Below are 24,735 nucleotides of genomic sequence, written 5' to 3'. Positions count from 1 at the left end.
TCTAGTGCTGCTGTAACAGGAAAATCACAAGAGGGGATGACTTTAGCAAAGAGAACTTTGTTTCTTCACAGTAAAGTCAGCTAAAAGTCTAAATTCAGGGCATCAGCTCCAGGGGAAGGCTTTCTCTCTCTGTCAGCCTTCTCATCAATCTTCCTCCAGGCTAGGAACTTCTTCACACAGGGACCTTGGGTCCAAGGGGAGAGCTGTGCTCCTGGCACTGCTTTTATTGGTAGTATGAGGTCCTCTGTCTCTCTGTTCACTTCTCTCTTTTGTATCTTGAGAGGTTGCTTCAAGACACAATCCAATCTTGTAGATTGAGTCCTGCCTCACTAACAAAACTGCCACCTGTCCTTCCTCATTAACATCATAGAGGAAGGATTTACAACATACAGGAAAATCACACAATACCACAGGGAATCATGGCTCAGCCAAATTGTTACATACATTTTTGAGGGGACATAATTCAACCCATGACAGTTGCTAAAACTAATAGGTAAAAAATTTGATGTTTACCTAGCCTCAAAATTTCCTTCCACAAAATACTTGGGTTTCTGCCCATTATGTGCTAGTCAACAGAGAAAAGCCAGACATTCTTAAAGACCAGTCTGGTCCTTTGCTGAGAATCTGAGACGCAGCCTTCTATTCCGCCATTGAGGTGTAAGTTTCTGAGGCCTACCACAGCTAACAACAAAAGCATATTTGAGTGATCCTACAATGATTGCTAGTGGGTCCCCAACATCCCAGTGGTTCTAACTCATGGTTTATGATCACAGCATGAGGACTGGCCATTCCTGCTAGAAGACTATGCCCCCAAACAATTAAAAAATTCTGTTTCAGATCCTAGAAAGTTTGCCTAATCCAATGGGCTTTAGGCATCTGGGTTGGTTCTTCAGGATGAGGTGCCAGCCTCTCAGCAGCTCAGGTAGACTCAGTAGACAAAGTGATCTCCACAGAGGTTAAAGCTGGTCCCTCAGGGTATCTTCAGTGAGAGTCTAGGGCAGCACTGTCCAACAGAAACACAATGCAGCCTATAAATGTGTAATATGTAAGTGTAGTATTAAAATTCCTAGTATTCACATTAAAAAACAATAAAAATAGGTAAAATCAATTTTAAAAATATATCTTATTGAACTCCCCAACCCCCAAAAAACCCCAGTGCCATCGAGTCGATTCTGACTCATAGCGACCCTATATCCAAAATACCATTTCAACATGTAATCAATATGACGAATTAATGAAATAGCTTACATTCCATTGTTAGACCAAGTCTGCAAAATCTAGTGGTATTTTATACTTACAAAACCTCTCAGTTTGCAATAGCCACATTTCAAGAGCTCAATAGTCATCTATGGCTAGTGGCTACCTTATTGAACGCCACAGTTTTAGGGTCCGCAGGCCTTGTTCATCGCGGCAAAGGTGTTCTTCGCACCTCTCTCTCAGGCAGGGTCAGCCCGTTCTTTGTGTACGCTGATGTGATCGAGGGCAGTGTACTTCCCTAGCTGGTTGTTTTTTAGCTCCATTAAAGCAAAGATCCTCTTTCCTGGGGCTTTAGGGACATATGAATTGGCAGTTCCCTTAGCTTAAGAGAACTTACCCGAAACATTCCTTAGAGTTGAGAAAAATTAAGTTATAGCCCATCTTGGTGAGTTACAGTGTCTACTATGTGAGTTGGCTTTTGGCAAGGTAGCAGTAGTAAAATAAAAAATAATCCATTGCGGTCAGAAAACCAAGAAACAGCGTGGCAAGGAAGAGAAAAGGGGCTTGGTAGTTTTGGAAACACGGTGGGTCAGGTTTCAAGGGATCGGTAGATCATCCATAAGCTTTTGTTGTAGAAATCTTCGGAGCAGAAATTTTAAATCTGGAGCCCAGGCCCCAGGGGTCCAGCCATGGGCTTCAAGTGGGTCTCTGGATCCCCTGGAGTTATAAGCAAAATGTTGTGTTTCCATGCGTGTTTGGGAAGATAGTCCACAGATTCTCAAAGGAGTGCATTACCCGGAGAAGACTAATACTCATGCTTTATGGGTTATAGAGTTACCAGGCAAAGAGTGAGAATTGTCATCTCTTCAAAGCCAGGAGGGACCTTGAAGATTCTGAATCAATCACTCACTTTCCAGGCAAGAAAACTGAGACACTGAGACATGGTGTAACTTGGCCAAGCAAGGTCACCAGCTACTTATTAGACTGGAAGACAGAAATACAAAGTTTAGTGGCTTTAGGTGATCTCTTTTCCATCCCCTGTTTCCACAGATGTAGTTGATTTGATTGCTGTGTATTCCATCAGGCAAAGTCCACGCGTATAGTCCTGTTTATGTTGTTGAAAAAAGGTATTTGCAATGAAGAATTCATTGGCCTTGCAAAATTCTATCATATGATTTCCAGTGTCGTTTCTGTCCCCAAGGCCATATTTTCTAACTACCAACCCTTCTTCTTTGTTTCCAAATTTCATATTCCAAACACCAGTAATTATAAATGCATCTTGATTGCATGTATGGTCAATTTCAGACTGTGGAAGAGGTAAAAATCTTCAATTTCTTCATCTTTGGCCTTGGTGGTTGGTGCATAAATTTGAATAACAGTCATATTTACTGGTCTTCTTTGTAGGCGTACGGATATTATCCTATCACTGACAGCTTTGTACTTCAGGATAGACCTTGCAATTTTTTTTTTTTTCCGATGAGTGAAACACCATTCCTCTTCAATTTGTCATTCTGGCATAGTAGAACAAATGATTGTCTGATTCAAAATGGCCAATACCAGTCCATTTCAGCTCACTAATGCCTAGGATATCGATGTTTATGCATTCCATTTCATTTTTTAAGATTTCCAATTTTCCTAGGTTCATACTTTGAACATTCCACATTCCTATTATTAATGGATGTTTGCAGCTGTTTTTTCTCATTTTGAGTTGTGCCAAATGAATTCTTCGTTGCAAATGCCTTTTTTCAACAACATAAATGATGACTATACACGTGGACCTTGCCAGATGGAATACACAGGAATCAAATCGACTACATCTGTGGAAAGAGATGATGGGGAAGCTCAGTATCACCTTTCAGAGCAAGGCCAGGGGCCAAGCGCAGAACAGACTATCAATTGCTCTTATGCAAGGTCAAGTTGAAGCTGAAGAAAATTAGAACAAGTCCACAAGAGCCCAAGTACAATCTTGAGTATATCCCACCTCAATTTAGAGACCATCTCAAGAATAGGTTTGATGCGTTGAACACTAATGACCAGATGAGTCATAGAATGAAATCTAGGACATCATACATGACAGAATACCAACTGAGCTGTCTCAGTGAATGGATGCAGCACTGGAAATGCTCACTTGCCTATGCCAACAAATTTAGAAGACAGCTACCTGGCCAGTCGACTGGAAGAGATCCATATTTATGCCTATTCCAAAGAAAGGTGATCCAACAGAATGTGGAAATTATCGAACAATATCATTAATATCACATACAGGTAAAATTTTGCTGAAGATCATTCAAAAGTGGTTACAGTAGTACATCAGCAGAGAACTGCCAGAAATTCAAGGCAGATTCAGAAGAGCCTTGGTAGTACAGTGGTTAAAGTGCTTGCTGCCAATTGAAAGGTCAGTGGTTCTAACCCACGAGCTGCTCTGGAGAAGAAAGGTGTGGAAGCCTGCTTCTCTAACGATTTACAGACCTGGAAACCCTATGGGGTTGCTATGAGTTGGAATTGACTCAACAGCAATGGTGTTTTGGGAGTTTTAATTCTTGCTTAAATGACTGAATTCTTTGTTACACAACATGGCCTGTCCTGTGTATTAAAAGATGTTTAGCAGCATCCCTGGGTGATGCCCACTAGATGTCAGTAGCATCTCGCCCACACACCATACAGCTTAAAAAAAATTTTTTTTGGTGGAAATACACACAAAACACACACCCATGCAACAGTACAGACCATTGTTGCTCATCGGCAGTGGTTACATACTTCACATTATGTCACCATTCTCAGTATCTCTGCCCATATTGTCTCATCACCATTAACTTAGACTCTCTGCCCCTTAAAGCTCTCATCTGTGCTTTAGTGTTACTGTTGTCATTTTTTTTTTATTAACTTTTATTGAGCTTCAAGTGAACGTTTACAAATCAAGTCAGACTGTCACATATAAGTTTATATACACCTTACTCCGTACTCCCACTTGCTCTCCCCCTAATGAGTCAGCCCTTCCAGTCTCTCCTTTTGTGACAATTTTGCCAGCTTCCAACTCTCTCTATCCTCCCATCCCCCCTCCAGACAGGAGACGCCAACACAGTCTCAAGTGTCCACCTGATATAATTAGCTCACTCTTCATCAGCATCTCTCTCCTACCCCCTGTCCAGTCCCTTTCATGTCTGATGAGTTGTCTTCGGGAATGGTTCCTGTCCTGTGCCAACAGAAGGTTTGGGGACCATGACCGCCCAGATTCCTCTAGTCTCAGTCAGACCATTAAGTCTGGTCTTTTTATGAGAATTTGGGGTCTGCATCCCACTGATCTCCTGCTCCCTCAGGGGTTCTCTGTTGTGCTCACTGTCAGGGCACTCATCGGTTGTGGCCGGGCACTAACTAGTTCTTCTGGTCTCAGGATGATGTAGGTCTCTGGTTCATGTGGCCCTCTCTGTCTCTTGGTCTCTTAGTTATTGTGTGACCTTGGTGTTCTTCATTCTCCTTTGATCCAGGGGGATTGAGACCAATTGATGCATCTTAGATGGCCGCTTGTTAGCATTTAAGACCCCAGATGCCACATTTCAAAGTGGGATGCAGAATGTTTTCATAATAGAATTATTTTGCCAATTGACTTTGAAGTCCCCTTAAACCGTGGTCCCCAAACTCCCGCCCTTGCTCCGCTGACCTTTGAAGCATTCAGTTTATCCCGGAAACTTCTTTGCTTTTGGTCCAGTCCAGTTGAGCTGACCTTCCATGTATTGAGTATTGTCCTTCCCTTCACCTAAAGCAGTTCTTATCTACTAATTAATCTTACTATTGTCATTTTGATCTCATATACCCAGTACCCAGTGCCATCGAGTCGATTCCGACTCCTAGCATATAGGTAATTCTTTAAAGTAGCACAATACTCAAGGCAAACATTATTTATTTAGCTTAACTCTGGTTTATTTAAAGATGACTTCATGGGATACTTTCAGTTAAAGGTTTAAAAGTTGTTTCTAGGCAATTGATTTGGGAGTTCCTCCAGTCTCAGTGTGTTCAGTGTGTCTGGGCCCAATACGAATTTGGAATTTCATTTCACAATTTTCCTCTTTTTAATCACAATCCATCTATTGAGTTCAGTAGTGGTAGCTGGGCACCACCCACTTCTTCTGGTCTCATGGCAAGTTCCTCTACAATTTTGACAAACAAAAACGTCTGCAGAAATTCTCAAATGTCCCCTGGGGGGCAAAGTCACCCCTGCTTGAGAACCATTGGCTTATACTAAAGACGTTTTAACACATGTCCTTCTAGATTGAATGCTGCTTAGGCAGGAGCACAGCACAGTGTTTAGCATACCAAAAAACTAAACCCACTGCTATCAAGTCCATTCCCACTCCCAGGGACCATATGGGACAGAGTAGAACTGCCCCAAAGGGTTTCCAAGGTTGTATGTCTTTCTGGAGGCACAGAGCAGCTGGTGGGTTAGAACCACCAGACTTTGGGTTAGCAGCTGAATGCTTCAACCACTGCATCGCCAGAGATTCTCATGCTTAGCTTAGGTCAGTTCTTGTATTCCTGGGTTCAACATACCACAATGACTGTTTCAAAACAAATAATGGGTTAACAGTTTGGAAATGGAAGAAAATTAAAAAGGAAACATTTCATTCCACTTGTTCTTCTAGGAACTCCTGAGTTCTGCATCAGAAACAAGTTGAGCCTGGTATTTTCTTTTCTGAGCGGTAAACTCGTTAAGTTGTCAGCGTCTCCCACGTGATAAGGAAGCATACAATTAGAATCTTACCCAAATGACGTTTTCCCTGAGCCTCCCACAATGTAATCTGTTCAGAGTTCCCTCACAAAAGGAACGTTTCCCCCCATTCCTTTGATATTCTTTTAACTGGTAGTTTTAAAAGGGCTCAATATTCCTCCATAAAAAATTTTTAAAAAGTGTCCCTCTTAGTAGCTGGAAACCCTGGTGGTGTAGTGGTTAAGCACTACAGCTGCTAACTAAAGGGTCCGCAGTTCGAATGCACCAGGTGCTCCTTGGAAACTCTATGGGGCAGTTCTACTCTGTCCTATAGGGTCCCTATGAGTTGGACTTGACTCAACGGCACTGGGTTTGGTTTGGTTTTGGTTTTCCTAGTAGTTACCTCTTAAAATCAGCATGGTAGAGCACAATTTAAAAAACCCACCCTGCAAGTAAATTAAATTGTGTCCTTATGAAGTATTTAAAATAAAGTTGATGAGCCCAAAGATTTTTCTTGCTTTCTTTACTTACTCATTTCCCCGTGACCTGTATCTTGTGATTCTCATAGTAGGTACATATGCAAAAAAGATAGAGAGGAAATACATTTCAAGTCATACTGTTGTTGGGTGAAAACCCCAGGTTTTGCTTGGTGTGACTTGTTACAGCCAATAAACAAGAGGCCGAGGTGGGAGATCAGAAAGACGCCTTTATTTCATTGCACAAGGAAAGGAGCAGCCAGGGCTGCTGCCTCCACACTGCTCACAGGCAGCTTGGGGAGGTGGGTTTCTACAGAGAGCAGACAAGGAAATGCAAATTTGTCATAAATATTCAGGACTGACCTTCATGCAGGCTCTTAGAGTTTGGGGATGATTATGCATTTTCTTTAGACAAGGGTTTGATCCCTAGGGTGGAGGAAGAGGTTGATCTTCTTTCATTAGAATGTTAAGTCTCTACCCAGAGATGGATTGAGGGCATCTGTGGCCCATTCTGTGGTTACCTTGTCAAGGAAAATTTCAAAAAATAAAAAAGGGCAGCTTATTCTGCTTGGTGTAGGAGGGTAAGTCACAGCAGGTGTCTCTTAGAAGGGTTGGGCTCTGAGTCCACCTGCCCGAATATCTTAGAGGTAGGCAAACCAGTTCCACATGATTACAATCTTACGGTCTTAGCTAGTTGGAAATAGTTTCCCAGAGGATGGAGCTAGGCGTGCAGGGACTTGGAGAAACTTCCTGACGTGGCTTGGATACACTGGCACAAAGGATTAAGCAGAAGTTATGTATATAAAGTCCCACTAGAGGAGGGAAGCCAATGCCAAAACACCATACCAAGGGATTGAGAAGGGAGAAAATCTCCAAGTCATGGAAGCTGAGTTTTGTGTGAGAAGCCAGACCCTGAAGATGGGGCACATAGCGGTGGGATCTGAGGCATACCCACCTGGAGGACCTCCAGGCTACAGCAAGTGGCTTTCATTTGTTAATTTTTCAAATAAAATTTTCTATTTTGAAATCATTTCAGATTTAAAATTTCGAAGATAATACAGAGAATTCCCATATACCTCTCACCCAGTTTCCCTCACTGTTACCATCTGACGTTGTTGTTAGCTACAAACCAGTAGGCACTCGACTCACAGTGACCCCATGTACAACAGAACGAAACACTGTCCAGTCCTGCACCACCCCCACAATCAGCTGCAGATCAGGCTGTTGTGATACAAAGGGCTTTCATTGGCTGATTTTTGGAAGTAGATCACCAGGCCTTTCTTCCTAGTCTGTCTTAGTCTAGAAGCTCCTCTGAAATCTGTTCTGCATCAGAGCTACACGCAAGCCTCCATTACAGATGGGTGGTAGCTGTGCGTGAGGCGTATTGGCCAGAAATGGAACCTGGTTTCCTGCGTGGAAGGCAGGAGGTTGGGGGGTAGAGAGTGGGCTGGGGGGGGGGTGACACCATGAATTAACACACTGGGTGACACCAACCCTAGTGATACTACTGAGTCAGGGATGCTGTTTAACTAGTCTGCCCATTCCAGGCACTAGAATTCAGATTGATGTCAGCCGGCGGTATCATTTTTCGCGATCTCCAGAGGGGCTCTTTAGTCTTTTATGAATTTTATTTTACTGTTATTCACTGACAGTAACTAAATGTAATTGTGGAAGGATAATTAGCTATAGCTTGCTAAAGAGTTAAGTGAAGCATATATATGTGTGTGTGTGTGTGTGTATATATACACATATATATTTATTATCGGAATGGCACTGTATATAATTTGTAGCATGTATATAGACCCCCATTCTTCAGTAAATAAATCCGCATTCTTCTCCACCAGGGGTGACCAAAGGAATTATTCTGTTCTGGGGCCTGGCTTTTGGGCTTTTGTCGGTTGTTCAGGTTCTGGGTTGTTGATTTATCTTCTTACATACTGGAGGTAGGTCTGTCTTGGAATGATTACTCTTTTATTGGAATGTCTAATAAAAACTGCAGATGTAATTTGAGTCCCTACATTTTCGGCTTTCCAAAGTCACATTTCATTTTAATATTCAAAGAGCAAAATTTGGGCTTCCATTCTAAGCTACAGATATATCTGAGAATTCTTTGGGAATATACATACTTTCTTTTTTTTTCATCTAAGACGCCTTTGCCCAGCTAATGCTTTTTTGTAGTTTGTAATTTTTTTTTACAGAGCAAATTAGTTTCTCATTAAATAATTAATACACATATTGTTTTGCGACATTGGTTGCCAATCCCAGGACAAGTCAACACTCCGCTTCTCAGTCTTGGGTTCCCAATTACCTGCTTTCCTGTCCCTTCCTACCTTCTTGGCCCTGCTCCTGGGTTGGTGTGCCCATGTAGTCTTGTTTTGCTTTACGGCCTGTCTAATCTTTGGCTGAAGGGTGAACCTCAGGAGTCACCTCAGTAATGAGTTAAAAAGTTGTCCCAGGGCCATACTCTTGGGGTTTCTCCAGTCTCTGTCAGGCTAGTAAGTCTGGTCTTTTTTTGTGACTTAGAATTTTGTTCTATATTTTTTTCCACCTCTGTCTTGGACCCTTTATTATGATCTCTGTCAGAGCAGTTGGTGGTAGTAGCCAGGCACCATCTAGTTGTACTGGACTCAGTCTGGTGGAGGCTGTGGTGGTTGTGGTCCATTAGTCCTTTGGACTTATCTTCCCTTCTGTCTTTGGTTTTCTTCATTTTCCCTTGTTCCAGATGGATTGGGACCAGTGGAGTATCTTAGATGGCTGCTCGCAAGCTTTTAAGACCCCAGATGCTATTCACCAAAGTAGAATATAGAACACTTTCTTTATAAACTATCTTACGCCAATTGAGCTAGATGTCCCCCAAGACCATGGTCCCCACAGCCCTCAGTCCAGTAATTTGGTCCCTTAGGGAGTTTAGATGTGTCTGTGAAGTTTCCATGACCTTGCCTTGGTCAAGTTGTGCTGACTTCCTCAGTATTGTGTTCTGCCTTAACCTTCACAAAAGTTACCACTTGTCTATTGTCTAGTGTTTTTCCCTTTCTACCTCTACCCTCCCTGGTAACCATCAAAGATTGTTTCCTTCTGTGTGTAAACCTTTTCACGAATTTTTATAATCGTGTTCTATTATAGTATTTGTCTGTTTGTAATTGACCTATTTCACTTAGCATAATGCCCTCCAGATTCATCCATGTTGTGAGATGTTTTGCAGATTTATCATTGTTCTTTATTTTTGAGCAGTATTCCATTGTGTGTATGTACCATAGTTTATCCATTCATCTGTTGATAGAGACTTAGGTTGTTTCTATATTTTTGCAACTGTGAATAATGCTGCAATGAATATGAGTGTGTATATGTCTATTTGTGTGACTACTCTTATTTCTCTAGCATGTATTCCTAAGAGAGGGATTGCCAGATAGTATGGTATTTCTATTTCTAGCTTTTAAAGGAAGCGTCATATCATTTTTCAAAATGGTACCATTTTACATTCCCACTAGCAGTGCATAAGAGTTCCAAGCTCCCACAGCCTCTGCGACATTTGTTATTTTCTGTTTTTTTGATTCATGCCAGTAACAATGGGGTGAGATGGTATCTCATTGTAGTTTTGATTTGCATTTCTGTAATGGCTGGTGATGCTGAGCATTTCCTCATGTGTGTGTTAGCTGCCTGAATGTCTTTGGGGAAGTGTCTGTTCATATTCTTTGCCCATTTTTTTTTAAATAATTTTTATTGTGCTTTAAGTGAAAGTTTACAAATCAAGTCAGTCTCTTTGCCCATTTTTTAATTGGATTGTTTGTCTTTTTGTTGTTGAAGTGTTGGATTTTCCTATAGATTTGAGATTAGATCTTTATCTGATTTGTAACAGTCAAAATTTTTTTCCCCAGTCTGTAGACTCTCTTTTTACTCTTGGTGAAGTCTTTTGATGAGCATAAGTGCTTAATTTTCCAAAGATCCCAGTAATCTAGCTTATCATCTAGTTTGTGTTAGCTATGGTTTGTATCCTGTTTATGCTGTGTATTAGGGCCTCTAATGTCAGTCCGGAAACGCTGGTGGCAAAGTGGTTAAGTGCTACGGCTGCTAACCAAAAGGATAGCAATTTGAATCCACCAGGCACTCCTTGGAAACTCTATGGGGCAGCTCTATTCTGTTTATAGGGTCGCTATGAGTTGGAATCTATTCAAAGGCATTTTTTTTTTTTTTTAACATCAATCCTATTTTTTCTTCTATGATCTTTATAGCTTTTGGTTTTATATTTAGGTCTTTGATCAATTTTGAATTAGTTTAATGTATGGTGTGAGGTATGGGTCCTGTTTCTTGTTTTTTACAGATGGACGTCTAGTTTTGTCAGGACCATTTGTTAAAAACACTCTTTTACTCCATTTAATGGACTTCAGGACTTTGTTGAAGACCAGGTATGCATAGGTGAATGAATTTACATCTGGGTTCTCGATTCTGTTCCATTGGTCAATGCGTCTGTCATACCAGTTCCAGGCTGTTTGGACTACCATAGCTGTATAGTAGATTCTGAAGTCAGGTAGGGAGAGTCTTCCTACTTTATTCTTTTTCTTCAATAGTGTTTTACTTATCCAGAGCCTCTTTCCTTTCCATAAAAAGTTAGTGATTAGTTTTTCCATCTTGTTAAAGATTGCTCTTGGTATTTGGATTGTGATTGCATTGTATTTGTAGTTTGCTTTGGGTAGAATTAATATTTTCACAATGATAAGCCTACCTATCCATGAGCATGGGATGCTTTTCCATTTATGTAGATCTCTTTTGGTTTCTTGCAGTAGTGTTTCGTAGTTTTCTTTATATAGGTCTTTTACATTCCTTGTATTTTATTTTTTTAGGGGCTATTATTATTATAAATGGTATTGCTTTCCTAACTTCCTTTTTGTAGTTCTCTTTTTTGGTGTATAGAAATCTACCTGATTTTTGTATGTTTATTTTCTATTCTGCTACTCTCCTGAATCTTTCTATTAGTTCCAATAGTTCTCTTGTGGAGTCTTTTGGGTTCTCTAGGTATAGTACCATATCATCTGCAAATAGGGTGCGGTTTTACTTCTTCCTAACTAATTTGGATGCTCTTTATTTCTTTTTCTTGTCTCATTGCTGTAGCTGGGACTTCTAGGACGATGTTAAATAGGGGTAGTGATATAGGGCATCCTTGTTCCTGTTCTCAAGGGGAATGTTTTCAGCCTCTCTCCATTGACAATGATGTTAGCTGTTGGTTTTGTATAAATGCCCTTTACAATGTCGAGGAATTTCCCTTCTACTCTTATCTTATTGAGAGTTTTTATTAGGAATGGGTGTTGGACTTTATCAAATGCCTTTTCTGCATTGATTGAGATAATTATATGATTCTTTTCTTTTATTTATGTGGTGGATTATGTTGATTGATTTTTTAATGTTGGACAGTCCTTGCATACCTGGCATGAATCCCACTTTGTTGTGGTGTATTATTTTTTTTTTTATATGGCGCTGAATTCTATTGGTTAGAATTTTGTTGAGAATTTTTGCATGAGAGATATTGGTCTGTACTTTCCTTTTCTTTGTAGTGTCTTTGCATGGTTTTGGTATCAGGGTTATACTGGCTTCATAGCCAGGGTTGTGCTGGCTTCATAGAACGAATTTGGAAGTATCCCTTCCTTTTCTATGTTCTGAAATAGTTTGAATAATACTGGTGTGAGCTTGTCTTTGAATGTTCGGTAGAATCCTCCCGTGAAGCCATCTGGGCAAGGCCTTTTTTTGTTGGCAGTTTTTTTTTTTTTAATTATCTTTTAATCTCTTCTTTATTATGGGTCTGTTCAGATTGTCAACCTCAGTTTGTGTTATGTTTCTAGAAATTTGCCCCTTTTCTCTAGGTTTTCAAATTTGTTGGAGCACAGTGTTTTATAGTACTCTGTTAAAAAAAAAATTATGACCCTTTTTATTACGTTTGGGTCTGTTGTAATGTCCCCCATTTCGCTTTTTATTTAGGTTATTTTCTTTCTCTCCTGTTTTTCTTTTGTCAGTTTGGGCAGTGGTTTGTTAATTTTATTGATCCTTTCAAAGAACCAACTTTTGGTTTTGTTGATTCTATTGTTTTTCTATTCTGTATTTTGTTTATTTCTGCTCTATTTTTTATTGTTCCTTTTCTTCTGGTGGCCATGGGCTTCTTTTTGCTGTTTTCTTTTTATTTGTTTGAGTTGTATAGCTAATGTTTTGATTTGTCCCTTTGTTCTTTTTTGATGTGTGCATGTGTTGCTATAAATTGACTTCTGAGCACTGTCTTTGCTGTGTCCCAAAAATTTTGGTATGATGTGTTTTTACTCTTATTTGATTCTAGAAATTTTTATATTGTACCTTTGATTTCTTCTATTATCCACTATTTTATAAGCAAGATCTTATTCAGTTTCTACATATTTGATTTTTTTCCTTAGATCTTCCTGTTATTAATGTCTACTTTTATGGGATTGTGGTCAGAGAAGATGCTTTGTATTATCTCAGTGTTTTGAATTTTATTAAGGGTTGCTTTGTGAACTAAGATGTGGTTTATTCTGGAGAATGTTCCATATACATTAAAAAAGAATGTGTACTTTGCTGCTGTTGGGTGGCATGTTCTATATATGTCTATGAGGTCAAGATGGTTGATTGTGGTCTTTAGATCTTCTGTGTATTTGCTGAGTTTCTTTCTAGATGTTCTGACCTTTACCCCAAGAGTGGTGTGTTGAAGTTTCCTACTATTATTGTAGAACTGTCAATTTCTCATTTCAGTGCTGTTATGAATTTGTTATGTGCATTTTGGAGCTCTGTTATTGGGTGCATAGATATTTATTTTGGATATGTCGTCATGCCAGACTGTCCCCTTGATCATTACATAAGGTCCTTCCTTGTCTTTTATAGTGGATTTTACCTTAAAGTCTATTTTATCTGAGGTTAATATTGCCACTCCTGCTCTTTTTTATTGCTGTTTTCTTTTTTGTGTTGCTGCATTACTCTGTTTTTTTTTTTTAATTTTATTGTGCTTTTTCACTTAAAACCCAGTTCGGCACTGGGTTTTAAGTGAAAGTTTACAAATCAAGTCAGTCTCTCACACAAAAACTTATATACACCTTACTACACACTCCCAATTGCTCTCCCCCTAGTGAGACAGCCAGTTCCCTCCCTCCACTCTCTCTTTTTGTGTCCATTTCACCAGCTTCCAACCCCCTCCTCCCTCTCATTACCCCTCCAGGCAGGATATGCCAACATAGACTCAAGTGTTCACCTGATCCAAGAAGCTCACTCCTCACCAGCATCCCTCTCCAACCCACTGTCCAGTCCAATCTCTCTCTGAAGAGTTGGCTTTGGGAATGGTTCCTGTCCTGGGCCAACAGAAAGTCTGGGGGCCATGACCACCAGGGTCCTTCAAGTCTCAGTCAGACCATTAAGTCTGGTCTTTTTATGGGAATTTGGGGTCTGCATCCCATTGCTCTCCAGCTCCCTCAGGGGTTCTCTGTTGTATTCCCTGTCAGGGCAGTCATTGGTTGTAGCCGGGCACCATCTAGTTCTTCTGGTCTCAGGTATTGCTGTGCTCTTGATATATATTCTTTTCATTTTTTGATTTTAAATATATTTATGTCTCTGTGTGTAAGGTGTGTCTGTTGTAAACAGGTTATTGATGGGTCTTTTTTTTTTTTTTAATCTATTCTGTCTCTTTATGGGCGCTTTTAAGCTATTTATCTTCTGTGTGATTATCGATAGGTGTGAGTTTATCGCTGTCATTTTATAGTGCTTTTTTCTTTGTTCCTCTTACTCTCCTATGCTAAATTCCTTTTGTTTGTGAAATTTCTTTTTGTGTCTTTTGTTTTTGTAGATTTTGCATTTACTGACACTTTATGCTTTTCTTCTTAATTTTGATGAGTAAGTTTGCTAACTTTCTTTGTGGTTACCTTGAAATTTACCCCTATCTTCCTATGTTTGAACCAGTCTTTTATTACTTGATGCTGCCTTGACTTCCTCTCCATTTGAAAGTTCTATACCTACACTGTATATTCCTCCTTTTATTGATCTGATGTTGTTGTCATTTACAGACTGATGTCTCTCGAGTTCTCTGATGTTTGATATGTCTGATATTGTCCATTCCCACCCTTTAATCCCATGTAGTTTTTTATTTATAATATGATTCCCGATACCAATTCTTTTATCTAACTTCTTAAATCCCAGTAATTTCTTTCTCTGCCTATTTGGCCTCAAGTTTCCTTCATTCCAGACCTTTAATGACTTGCTTATCTAATGACCTCGGGTGTGTGGTTTATCATCAGATCTGGCTCCTGTGTTTCTGCATGAGTTTTGGGCCCATAGGAATTGAAATTTCCACCAGCATGAAGGGAATATAAAGCTTTTGCATGTGGCTTAAATAATGTTGAGATCTTTTGCTCTCTTTTTTTCTATATGTCTATTGAACAAAGTAACTGTTTCCCTTGCTATTGCAGCTTTCTCCAGGCCAATTTGTCCCTCTAGTGGTCACTGGTTCCTCTCTTCATTCACCTAGATCATCACTGTGCTATTTAACATACTTGAAAATAAAGTAAAAGATCTTCAACGCAGAAAGGAAGAGTTTTACACTGAATTGCTTCTCAGATCTCATTACTCCCAAAGCCTTTCGGTTATACCCATTCACAAAAGGTGCCTCTGGTCATCTCCTTCCTTGCTTTTTCCCACCAGTGTCTGTTGCTTTTTCTCATCAGTGCCTCCAGGGGCCCTGGTGGCGCAATAGTTTACCGTTCTGCTGCTAAACAAAAGGTTGGTGGTTCAAACCCACACTGTGACTACACAGGAGAAAGACCTAGGGATCTGCTCCCATAAAGACTATAGCCTAGAAAAACCTACGGGGCAGTTCTACAACATGAGGTTGCTATGAGATCAAGTCGGTTCCATGACACCTAACAACAACACCACCAGTGTTTCCATGTTACTGGGCTTGCTCTCTCCTTGCAAAGACAGGTGTTTCCTTGACCCTCACCTTGGTCCTAATGTTCACAGCTCCAAAATCTCTTCTGTAGAGGAGCTGGAATTGTCTGCCTGATAATCTATTGGCAATAGGGCTAGGATTAGGGTGAGGCAAATGAGGCGCTACCTAGGGTGAAAACTTAAAAGGGCATCAAAAATCTCAGTAATCAAGATCTATAAATTTTTAATGCAATATTTTTAAAAATCAAAATTAATGCAAAAAGTACCTGATGAACAAACTATGAAAATTTTGAACAATGACAGTGTGTTGTTTGTTTGATGACTCTGAGTTGTTATACAGCAGAAATGGTCATTGCCAATCAAACTGCATTTCCTGGGCCCAAATGTCAGGTTTATGAGAGTTGTTGATGGCACACTGAGCAATGCACAGCTTTACCTATAGTCACACTTTTTTATTGTAGAGCTTTTTTTTTTTTTTTGAAACTTTTTCCACTTAGTTCAAAATATGGAAGGGTATCTTGATGCATGCATATAAAGGTATGGAGTCTCTGGGTGGTGCAAATAGTTAATGTGCTTGGCTGTTAACCAAAAGATTGGAAGTTAAAGTCTTCTCAGATGTGCCTCAGAAAAAAGGCCTGGCAATCTACTTCTAAAAAGTCAGCCATTGAAAACCCTATGGTGCACAGCTCTACTCTGACACACATGGGGTCACCATGAACTGGGGTCAACTTGATGGCAACTGGTGGTGGTGGTGCTGATATAGGGGTACACATTTTCTCTTTTGCATCAGGCTCCAACGTAGCCACACACAGCAATGCTTAGCAATGTTCTATCCACAATGAAAAGAGATTTTTATGTTATCATCAGAGGAGGATTCTGGGCCCTAACCATGCACAGCGACAGCCTATCAAAGCTTCCCCTCAACTTGAAAATGAAAGACCAATCTTCCCCCGAAATGAATTCTGCCATCTTTTTTTATAGTAATAAAGTCCGACTCACTTGCTTTGGGTTCATCATCAGGAGGGATCAGTTGCTAGAAGAGGTTATCATGTTTGGTGATGCAGAGAGTCAAGGGCATGAGAGATCTTTGGTGAGACGAATTGGCACAGTAGCTGTAAAGATGGACTTGAACATGCTGACAATTGTGAGGATGCTGCAAGACCAGGCTATGTTTCGTTCTATTGTACGTAAGGTTGCCATGAATTGGAGTCAACTCTATGGCAGCTAATAACAACAAAGTAATAAGTATAATAATATGTGATTTTAAAAAAGCAGGCAGCTTTTTAAGATCAAAAAATACCTTCTATCAGTGATTATTGTGAATTGCATCTCTGCTCTGCGCTCCTTGTGGTCAGAAGAGGGATTTTCTCCAGGACTCTGGCTCTTTGGTGGGAAAAGCAATTAGCAGACAAGCCGGAAACCCTGGTGGTGGTGTGGTTAAGTGCTACGGCTGCTAACCAACAAAGGTCGATAGTTCAAATCTACCAGGCACTCCTTGGGAAGTCTACGGGACAGTTCTACTCTGTTCTATAGGGTCGCTATGAGTCGGAATCGACTTTACGACAGTGGGTTGCGTCTTTGGTTGAAGAAGTCATCTAATACTCCACCGGGCTTGCAACCACTCCTAGCCCACTTTCACAAAGGCTACATTTTTCTAGACATTATCTTATTTACTCCTTACAACAAATCTGTGACATGGATATTATAATTTCCTTTTCACAGGCGAAGAAACAGAATTTCAGAGTGGTTCAACGGTTGACCTAGTTAACAGCACAGTTGGGACCTGATACTGAAGTAACTGATAAGTACAAACACGCTAGCGCTGTTTTGCTAAATCTGCTTCTGAAGGGCCACAGCCTTGAAAACCCTACGGAGCGCAGTTCTGCTCTGAACACACGGAATCACCGTGAGTCCGAATCTGCTTGATGGCAACGGGTTTTGACAGTGTTATAACTCAGCTCTTCTGGCAGTTCCTCTGATACATTTTCTTGAACGTATTCCAAGATGGAATTTTTTACCCTAAATTCTGGGTTAGAGTCGGGAGGATTGCAGTGAAACTCTAGCGTAGTCACGTGAATGAAAGCCAAGTAAAGACAGAGCTTTCTAAACAAGGATCAAATGTCTGCAAGGGAGGAAAATCTGGTCCAACAAACTAGGTAAATTATAAGTTTTGGAAAGCTCTGCCGTGTTTTGTTGCTAACGCTAATCCAGTGAACTGACTGATTTTCTTGAATGCCCCTTGACACCGAAGCCTACCGAAGCTAATAAAAATGACATCGCCTATATTTCACTGATTCTGACAGATTATGATAAATGGCTGCATGAACACATTCTAAGTGGAATTTGTGTAGTACAGTGCTTCCCATCATTTTTTCCTGTCAAGGAATTATTTTACCATCTATTAAATTAAAAACAAACAAATAACAAACAAAAAACTATCCATTGCCGTCAAGTTGATTCCAAGTCGATCCTATGTGCAACAGAGTAGAACTACACTCCACAAGGTTTTCCATTGTTGTAATCTTATGGAAGTAGATTGCCAGGCCTTTCTTCCACAGTGCCGCTGTGTGGAATTGAACTGCCAACTTTTGGGTGAGTAGCTGAGTACAACCATTTGTCCCCCTCAGGGAACCTCTTATTAAATTACACTACATATTTTCATTTTTATAACATTATTTCTTCCCATCTCTGAACTTGTACATCTTTTCTCTTGCAATATCACTATCTCTTTTTGTATTGCCGTTTGTCCCCTATAACTACTTTGTTTTTCTTTTGTTTCTTGATCTCCTTTCCCTACCATTTCTAACCTTTACACTTTCCTCAATATTTTCCTTTTTCACATTCTAATGACACCATTAAGTTTATGACTCAACTGTAGTGAAATTCAATTCAAGAGACTTATATCACCCTAGTTCACTAAATTCCCATTCTCCAAAATGTTGTCCATAATTTGTTATGGTCCACACAGTTGAATGCCTTAGCATAGTCAATAAAACATCTTTCTGGTATTCTCTGTTTTCAGCCAAGATCTATCTGATATCAGCAATGATATCTCTGGTTCCATGTCCTCTTCTAAATTCGGCCTAAATTTCTGGCAGTCCCCTGTCGATATACTACTGAAGCTGCTTTTGAATGACCTTCAGCAAAAATTTGCTTGCATGTGGTATTAATGATATTGTTCCATAATTTCCGCATTTGGTTGGATCACCTTTCTTGGGAATAGGCATAAATATGGGTCTCTTCCAGCCAGTTGGCCAGGTAGCTTGTCTTCCAAATTTCTTGGCATAGATAAGTAAGCACTTCCAGTGCTGCATCCATTTGTTGAAACATCACAATTGGTATTCCATCAATTCCCGGAGCCTTGGTTTTTGCCAATGCCTTCAGTGCAGCTTGGACTTCTTCCTTTCGTACCATGAGTTCCTGATCATATGTTACCCCCTGAAATGGTTGAACGTCAACCAATTCTTTTTGATATAGTGACTCTGTGTATTCCTTCCATCTTCTTTTGATGCTTCCTGTGTCGTTTAATATTTTCCCCATAGAATCCTTCAGTATTGCAACTTGAGGCTTGAATTTTTTCTTCAGTTCTTTCAGCTTGAGAAATGCCAAGTGTGTTCTTCCTTTTTAGTTTTTTATCTCCAGGTCTTTACACATGTCTTCACAATACCTTACTTTGTATTCTCAAGCTGCTTTTTGAAATCTTCTGTTCAACTCTTTTACTCCATCATTTTTCCCTTTTGCTTTAGCTACTCAATGTTCAAGAGCAAATTTTAAAGTCTCTTCTGACATCCATTTAGGTCTTTTCTTTCTCTCCTGTCTTTTTAATGACCTCTTGCTTTCTTCATGTGTGATGTCTTTGATGTCGTTCCACCACTCGTCTGGTCTTTAGTCACTACTGTTCGTTCAACACATCAAATCTATTCTTGAGATGGTCTCTAAATTCAGGTGGGATAAACTCAAAGTTGTACTTTGGCTTTCTGGGACTTGTTCTAATTTTCTTCAGTTTCAACTTTAACTTGCATATAAGTAATTGATGGTCTGATTCGCAGTCGTCCCCTGGCCTTGTTCTGACTGATGATATTGAGCTTTTCCACCGTCTCTTTCCACAGAGGTAGTCGACTTGATTCCTGTGTATTCCATCTGGCGAGTCCCACTTGTATAGTCACTGTTTATGTTAGTGATAAAAGATACTTGCAATGAAGAAGTCATTGTTCTTGTAAAATTGAATCATGCTATCTCTGGCATTGTTTCTATCATCAAGGCTGTATTTTCCAAATACTGAGACTTCTTCATGTCCAACTTTTGAATTCCAATCACCTGTAATTATCTGTGCATCCTGATTGCATGTTTGATCAATTTCAGACTGCAGAAGTTGGTAAAAATCTTCAATTTCTTCATCTTTGGCCTTTGTGGTTGGCAAGGAAATTTGAATAATAATCATATTAACTGGTCTTTCTTGTGGGTGTATGGATATTATACTATTACTGACAGTGTTGTGCTTCAGGATAGATCTCGAAATATTCTTCTTTTTTTTTTTTTTTAGTTTTTATTGTGCTTTAAGTGAAAGTTGACAAATCCAGTCAGCCTCTCATACAAAACCTTTTATACACCTTGGTATATATTCCTAGTTGCTCTCCCCGCCAATAAGACATCACACTCCTTCTCTCCATCCTGTATTTCTGTGTCTATTCAGCCAGCTTCTGTGCCCCTCGGCCTTCACATCTCTCCTCCAGACAGGAGCCGCACACATAGTCTCATGGGCCTACTTGAGCCAAGAAGCTCACTCCTCACCAGTATCATTTTCTGTCTTATAGTCCAGTCCAATCCCTGTCTGAGGAGTTGGCTTTGGAGGTGGTTCCTGTCTTCTGCTAACAGAGAAGGTCTGGGGACCATGACCTCTGGGGTCCTTCTAGTCTCAGTCAGACCATTAAGTCTGGTCTTTTTGAAATGTTCTTTTTGATGATGAATGCAACGCCGTTTCTCTTGAAGTTGTCATTCCTGGCAATTTATGGATAACACTGTGGAGAATGGGGATTCCAGAACACTTAATTGTGCTCGTGAGGAATCTGTACATGGATCAAGAGGCAGTCGTTTGAACAGAACAAGGGGATACTGCATGGTTTAAAGTCAGGAAAGGTGTGCGTCAGGGTTGTATCCTTTCACTATACTTATTCATTAAGGTGTGTCTGACCCAAGCCATGATGTTTTCAATCACCTCATATGCATGCGAAAGCTGGACAATGAATAAGGAAGATTGAAGAAGAATTGAAGCTTTTGAATTGTGTTGTTGGCGAAGAATATTGAATATACTATAGACTGCCTAAAGAACGAACAGTTCTGTCTTGGAAGAAGTACAGCCAGAATGTTCCTTAGAAGCAAGGATGGTGAGACTACATCTCACATACTCTGAACATGTTATCAGGAGTGATCAGTCCCTGGAGAAGGACATCATGCTTGGTAAAATACAGGGTCATCAAAAAAGAGGAAGACCCTCAACAAGATGGATTGACCCAGTGGCTGCAACCATAGGCTCAAGCATAACAATTGTGAGGATGGCGCAGGACTGGGCAGTGTTCCATTCTGTTGTGCATAGGGTCACTATGAGTCAGAACTGACTTGATGGCACGTAACAACAATAACAGTCCAGTAAACAAGGAGCCTCGTTGGCACAGTGGTTAAGCACTTGGTTGCTAGCTGAAAAGCCGGCAGTTCGAACCCACCAGCTACTCTGCAGGAGGAAGATGTGATAGACTGTTTCCATAAAGATTCCTGCCTTGGAAACCCTATGGAGATGCTCTACTCTGTCCTATAGGGTCACAAGGAGTCAGAATCTACTCGACGGCAATAAGAGTCCAGTGAATGTAAGAAACATTGTGAGTGTTCGTTCAAAATGCAGCTCCAATCTCTAAATTTAAGGTGTGGAAAGAGGAAGAGCAGCCCATGACAAAGACCAGGGGAGAGATTAGAGAACCACATGGGCGATACCAGGGAAGTTATCAAGGTTTTTGTTCAGGATGGGAGAAACTTGAGCAAGTTAATGTCAGCTGGGTACTTCCGGTGCTGAGGGATGAACTTGGTCCAAAGCTACAGGCCAGGGCTCCTCCATGATGTCAGTGAGTTCTCTACAGCTTGCTCCGTTGTGCTCCTGTGTCCACTCTCACATCTACTCTTCAGTTCCATCCTATGTCACCTCAATGCAAATCTCAGCCATTTTATTTCCTACACAGATATACACACACTTATATTAATAATAATCCATAAAAAGAAAAACCAAACCCATTGCTGTTAAATTGATTCTGAGTCATGGCAACCCCATGTGTTACAGAGAACAACTGCCGTATAGGGTTTTTTTTTTTGGCTGTAATCGTACGGAAGCAGGTTGCCAGGTCCTTCTTCCATGGTGCTGCTGGGTGGGTTGGAACCACCAATCTTTAGATTAGTTGTTGTTGTTAGGTGCTGTTGAGACAATTTTTTTTAAATTTGTTTTTATTGAACTTTAGATGAAGGGTTACAGAACAAGCTAGTTTCTCATCAAACAGTTAGTACACACATTGTTGTATGACATTAGTTAACAACCCCACAACATGTCAACACTCTCCCTTCTCAACCCTGGGTTCCCTATTACCAGATTTCCTAGCCCCTCCTCCTATCTTCCAGTCCCTGGCCCAGGGCTGGTAACCCCTTTAGTCTCATTTTGTTCCATGGGCCTGTGTAATCTTTGGCTGAAGGGTGAACCTCAGGAGTGACCTTATTACTGAGCTGAAAGGGTGTCCGGGGGTCATACTCTCAGGGTTTCTCCAGTCTCTGTCAGGCCAGTAAGTCTGGTCTTTCTTTCTGAGTTAGAGTTTTGTTCTACGTTTTTCTCCAGCTCTGTCCAGGACGCTCTATTGTGATCCTTGTCAGAGCAGTCAGTGGTGGTAGCCAGGCACCATCTAGTTGTACTGAACTGTCTGGTGGAGGCCATGGTAGATGTGGTCCATTAGTCCTTTGGGCTAATCTTTCCCTGTGTCTTTAGTTTCCTTAATTTTTCCTTGTTCCCAAAGGGGTGAGACCAGTGGAGTGTCCTAGATGGCTGCTCATAGGCTTTTAAGACCCCAGACGCTACTCACCAAAGTAGAACGTAGAACATTTTCTTTATCTTATGCCAACTGAGCAAGATGTTTCCCGAGACCATGGTCCCCACAACCCTCAGCCCAGCGATTTGGTCCCTCAGAGAATTTGGTTGTGTCTGTGGAGCTACTGTTGCCTTGCTTTGTACAGGTTGTGCTGGCTTCCCCAGTATTGTGTACTGTCTTATCCTTTACCAGAGTTAGCCCTTATCTATTGTCTATTAAGTGTTTTTCCATCTGCATCCCTCACCTCCCTCCTAACTATCGAAGGTTGTTTCTTTTTGTATGTAAACCTTTTCATGAGTTTTTACGGTAGTGGTCTCGTACAATATTTGTCCTTTTGTGATTGACTCATTTCACTCAGCTTAATGCCCTCCAGATGCATCCATGTTATGAGATGCTTCACAGATTCATCGTTGTTCTTTATCGTTGTGTAATAACACTCCATTGTGTGTATGTACCAGTGTGTTTACCCATTCATCTGTTGATGGGCATTTGGGTTGTTTCCATCTTTTTGCTATTGTGAACAATGCGGCAATGAATATGGGTGTACATATATCTATTCATGTGACGATGTTGAGTCAATTTTTGCTCATAGTGACCCCATGTGACAGAGTAGAAGTGTCCCATAGGGTTTTCTTGGCTGTTCTCTTTAAGAAACAGATAGGCAGGTCTTTCTCCTGTGGAGCCACTGGGTGGATTCCAACCACTACCCTTTTGGTTAGCAGCCAAGCACTTAAGCTTTGTGCCATCAAATGACCTTGATCCATTGGATCAAGAATATCATAAGTTAAGAAATCTTAGGGAAGTTTGAAGCATTCCTGGAGAAGAGTTACATTGTATTCTGTCATTCTGGTAGCTCCACCTCTATTCTCAACTTGCTCCTCCATCTTTGGAGCAAGGGGATTACTTTCTTTGTCTAGAGCTGAGTGATCCTTCCACAATCAGACCCCTTTGGTGTCTCACCTTCAACCTAAATGGGCTTATCAATGAATTAGAAAATAAATCACTAAGAGGAATTTTCATGCTGGTTGCTAGAAGAATTCAATTTTTCTCCATCTTGTTACATTAGCATTCTGGGGTCAAAGAGATTGTAGAGATAGATTGATTCACAGAGCAAAGCGCTGGAAGACACCTGGAGGAGACAGAAAGATAGTTTTCTTATATCATGTGATTGGAGGGTCGGGAGGTAAGAATGGGTGAAAATGAAGTTAAATTTGTATGGGGGGTAGGGCATATAGGAAAGTGAGGATTTGAGAGCTGCGGACTCAAATTTTTCTGTAGAGGCAAGATCATCTGTTAAAATTCAGAGAGATAAAGTTGAAGAAGTTTTGGGATAGTAGCTGCAGAAAGAGAAAGAGAGAGAAGGCAAGCTGGTTTTGGATAAGCAAAAGGATTGACGAATTGATTTGAGAATCCTTCTCAAGTTAGAAATTACGCGTTTGTGAAGACACCAATTTCCCTAACTCTAATTCTTTCCAGCAGCCCAAAGTCACTAAGTTGTAGAAGCAGAGAAGGGGAATTTCAGAACTGATCCAAGGTTGGGGGTTTGTAGAGCAGGACAGGACCAGGGGATTTGCTCATGAGAGCTCAGTTTTGGTGATTTATTTTGAAATCCTGGTGAAAATGGGAAGAGCAAATTTAGCAGCTAACCCATTAGCCTATTAGCTCAGGAGTGCCTTTGGCAGGGATCCAGCTCCGCTTTGGGTCATGTTACCTTGGTGATAATAAAAGGGGGTGAAAACCAAAGCGAAGCCCATTGTCATCCAGTCGATTCCAACCCACAGTGACCCCACAGGACAGAGTAGAACTGCCTCATAGTGTTTCTCAGGCTATAATCTTTAGGGAATCAGGCTACCACATCTTTCTCCCTTGGAGCAAGCTGGTGGGTTCTAACCACCAACTGTTTTGTTTGCATCTGAGCACTTTAGCCACTTTGCCACCAAGTCTCCTAAAAGTGGGAGGGGAGGGATGTTTTTATACCAATCAGATTTAAGCATCTTGGACAACTTTAGTTCGGGTTTGTGGTGCCTTCATTTTCTTATGCCTCTTGCTATGGTTTCTTTCACCTAGCTTTGGCTCTGTTAGGTGAAAATGGTCACTCTTTGATGACTTTGTGTTATCCCGCTAAATATTATTACTCACCTCTCTCTGGTTTGCTAGTCTTTCCTGACCCTTTTTTTTCTACATTGCAGCTCAGGACTGCCACCCAGTGGCCCATTGGAATACAGCTGTACAAACTCCGGATTTTCTTTAAGGCAGCCCAAGATAAGACAGTAAGAAAGCGTGCGCTTCCTTGATAAAAAAAGATAAGGCAAGTAAAATGCAG

At 40.6% G+C, this 24,735-nt stretch overlaps 1 protein-coding gene across 3 annotated transcripts in view; it reads left to right on the top strand.

Moving 5' to 3' along the window:
- Positions 1 to 24,735, top strand: part of LOC126076526 (cytidine monophosphate-N-acetylneuraminic acid hydroxylase) — a 509,905-nt gene that overhangs the window by 253,311 nt on the left and 231,859 nt on the right. The window contains exon 3 of one of the 3 annotated variants that reach the window (XM_049885123.1): positions 17,020 to 17,203. The exons of the other annotated variants lie outside the window; for them this stretch is intronic. The gene's annotated coding sequence lies outside the window, so the exon portion shown is untranslated. The remainder of the gene's footprint in view (positions 1 to 17,019; positions 17,204 to 24,735) is intronic. 3 annotated transcript variants of the gene reach the window in all.

Source organism: Elephas maximus, chromosome 1 (genome assembly GCF_024166365.1).
Source record: "Elephas maximus indicus isolate mEleMax1 chromosome 1, mEleMax1 primary haplotype, whole genome shotgun sequence".
NCBI classification, from domain to species: domain Eukaryota; kingdom Metazoa; phylum Chordata; class Mammalia; order Proboscidea; family Elephantidae; genus Elephas; species Elephas maximus.
The sequence above is the reverse complement of the archived record's forward strand: the minus strand, read 5'-3'. Positions and strand labels throughout refer to the sequence as shown.